Source organism: Oncorhynchus keta, chromosome 15 (genome assembly GCF_023373465.1).
Source record: "Oncorhynchus keta strain PuntledgeMale-10-30-2019 chromosome 15, Oket_V2, whole genome shotgun sequence".
NCBI classification, from domain to species: Eukaryota; Metazoa; Chordata; class Actinopteri; order Salmoniformes; family Salmonidae; genus Oncorhynchus; species Oncorhynchus keta.
This window is the reverse complement of record NC_068435.1, coordinates 32,034,644-32,038,390: the sequence shown is the minus strand read 5'-3', so window position 1 is coordinate 32,038,390 and position 3,747 is coordinate 32,034,644.

Sequence of the window (3,747 nt, the reverse complement as noted above, 5' to 3'; positions counted from 1 at the left end):
CATTTCGTTGTGCATGCCGCCACCTACTGTGTCGGAGTGTGTGGTCAATCACGTTGCATTTTGCGATAACAAAAATAAAGGGGAAAGGCATAAATTGCACCACCAATTTACCCTACGCCTATATACCACCATTTAACCCTTGTGTGGTGTTCATGTTTTGTTATTCACCCAATGTTCGCGGGTCTGATGGACCCACAACATTATTGGTTTTTTAAAACAATACAGCCATAACAATTTACGTAAAAATACTTAATACTTAGATGTTGACTTATATCAATTACAAGCAATATAGACAGCTTACATGGTTAATATGTGCCATTTACCTTTGCTAGATCACATTTATCAATAAAAGCAATGTTCGTTTGCTTTGATAAAATGTGATTTTTGTAAACAACATTATTTTTTTTCACCTCTATTTAACCAGGTAGGCTAGTTGAGAACAAGTTCTCATTTGCAACTGCGACCTGGCCAAGATAAAGCAAAGCAGTTCAACACATACAACAAACAACACAGAGTTACGCATGGAATAAACAAACATACAGTCAATAATACGGTATAAAAATCGATATACAGCATGTGCAAATGAGGTAGAATAAGAGAGGTAAGGCAATAAATAGGCTGTGGTGGCAAAGTAATTACAATATAGCAATTAAATACTGGAATGGAAGAATATGCAGAAGAGGATTGTGCAAGTAGAGATACTGGAGTGCAAAGGAGCAAGATAAATAAATAAATACAGTATGAGGTAGATTGGATGGGCTACTTACAGATGAGCTATGTACAGGTGCAGTGATCTGTGAGCTGCTCTGACTGCTGGTGCTTAAAGCTAGTGAGGGAGGTAAGAGTGTCCAGCTTTAGTGATTTTTGCAGTTCGTTCCAGTCATTGGCAGCAGAGAACTGGAAGGAGAGGCGGCCAAAGGAAGAATTGGCTGTGGGGGTGACCAGTGAGATATACCTGCTGGAGCGCGGGCTACGGGTGGGTGCTGCTATGGTGACCAGAGATGAGATAAGGCGGGGTTTTACCTAGCAGAGACTTGTAGATGACCTGGAGCCAGTGGGTTTGGCGACGAGTATGAAGCGAGGGCCAACTAACGAGAGCGAACAGGTTGCAGTGGTGGGTAGAGTATGGGGCTTTGGTGACAAAACGGATGGCGCTGTGATAGACTGCATCCAATTTGTTGAGTAGAGTGTTGGAGGCTATTTTGTAAATGACATCGCCAAAGTCAAGGATCAGTAGGATTGTCAGTTTTACGAGGGTATGTTTGGCAGCATGAGTGAAGGATGCTTTGTTGCGGAAACCGATTCTAGATTTAATTTTGGATTGGAGATGTTTAATGTGAGTCTGGAGTCTGAGAGTTTACAGTCTAACCAGACACCTAGGTATTTGTAGTTGTCAGAACCGTCCAGAGTAGTGATGCTGGACGGGCGGGCAGGTGCGGGCAGCGAACGGTTGAAGAGCATGCATTTAGTTTTACTTGCATTTAAGAGCAGTTGGAGGCCACAGAAGGAGAGTTGTATGACATTGAAGCTCATCTGGAGGTTAGTTAACACAGTGTCCAAAGAAGGGCCAGAGGTATACAGAATGGTGTCGTCTGCATAGAGGTGGGTCAAATAATCACCAGCAGCAAGAGCGACATCATTGATGTATACAGAGAAGAGAGTCGGCCCGAGAATTGAACCCTGTGGCACCCCCATAGAGACTGCCAGAGGTCCGGACAACAGGCCCTCCGATTTGACATACTGAACTCTATCAGAGAAAGTAGTTGGTGAACCAGGCAAGGCAATCATTTGAGAAACCAAGGCTGTGGAGTCTGCCAATAAGAATGTTGTGATTGACAGAGTCGAAAGCCTTAGCCAGGTCGATAAATACGGCTGCACAGTAATGTCTCTTATCGATGGCGGTTATGATATCGTTTAGATCCTTGAGCGTGGCTGAGGTGCACCCATGACCAGCTCTGAAACCAGATTGCATAGCGGAGAAGGTACGGTGGGATTCAAAATGGTCGGTAATCTGTTTGTTAACTTGGCTTTCGAAGTCCTTAGAAAGGCAGGGTAGACTAAATATAGGTCTGTAGCAGTTTGGGTCTAGAGTGTCTCCCCTTTGAAGAGGGGGATGACCGCGGCAGCTTTCCAATCTATGGGAATCTCAGACGATACGATAGGATGAACAGGCTAGTAATAGTGGTTGCGACAATTTCGGCAGAAAATTTTAGAAAGAGAGGGTCCAGATTGTCTAGCCCGGCTGATTTTTAGGGGTCCAGATTTGGCAGCTCTTTCAGAACATCAGCTATCTGGATTTGGGTGAAGGAGAAGTGGGGAAGGTTTGGGCGAGTTGCTGTGGGGAGCGCAGGGCTGTTGACCAGGGTAGGGGTAGCCAGGTGGAAAGCATGGCCAGCCGTGAAAAAACGCTTTTTGAAATGTTCAATTATAGTGGATTTATCAGTGGTAACAGTGTTTCCTAACCTCAGTGCAGTGTGCAGCTTTGAGGATGTGCTCTTATTCTCCATGGACTTTACAGTGTCCCAGAACTTGTTTGAGTTTGTGTTACAGGATGCAAATTTCTGCTTGAAAAAGCTAGCCTTAGCTTTCCTAACTGCCTGTGTATATTTGTTCCTAACTTCCCTGAAAAGTTGCATATCATGGGGGATGTTTGATGCTAATAATCAAGACATGGGTGGAGTAAATCATGTTTATCTAGAACAAATATAAATGAAACAAGGTTTTCATTACTATAGATGTTTATTGCTTTGAACTGAACAAATTGGAAGGACACATTTTACATACCGTGTTTTATGGAAATTATAAATGAGCCCCATTAAACACAAATTAAGGCAGGTCTACACACCACATGATGGACCGAGTTTGACTGTGTTTGTTGCAAATGTATTTTTGCACTTGATGCATTGTGTACTGTGTCTTCCTGTCCTTCTTGGGTCCACACACATCGCAGCGCATTGTTACTACTGGCTGCAATCTAGAATGTTAAAAACTAGGGATGCACGTTATATCGGTCAATTTATCGGAATCAGAGATATTAGCTAAAAATGCCAACATAGGCAACGGCCCGATGTCTAGTTTAACGCCGATGTGCAAAACCAATGTCTAAGCTGATGTGCATACCTGTATAACCTAGGTACATGACGTAATGACGCCACATACCGCCACAGCTCCTCCACCTGGCTTCCCCGTATACTCTTGCAAGTTCCACGCATATGATGAAGCAGCATCACAGGCAGCCCAGATCTTGATTCCAAATTTTGCGGGTTTAGACAGTATGTACTGCCTGAAGGTGCAGCTCATCAACAGTTACAGTACATACATACATACATACATACATACATACATACATACATACATACATATACACAAATACAGTGCCTTGCAAAAGTATTAATCTCCCTTAAATGGAAAAAATAACTTGTTTCAAAAAATTCTACAAAAATAAAACGGAAAAGTGGTGCATGCATATGTATTTACCCCCTTTGCTATGAAGCCCCTAAATAAGATCTGGTGCACCCAATTACATTCAGAAGTTTAAAAAAGTCCACCTGTGTGCAATCTAAGTGTCACATGATATGTGATCTGTCACATGCTCTCAGTATATATACACCTGTTCTGAAAGGTTGCAGAGTCAGCAACACCGCTCAGCAAGTGGCACCACCAAGCAAGCAGCACCACGAACACCAAGTAGCTCTCCAAAGTTGTGGGGAAGTACAGATCAGGGTTGGGTTATAAAAAAAATATCAG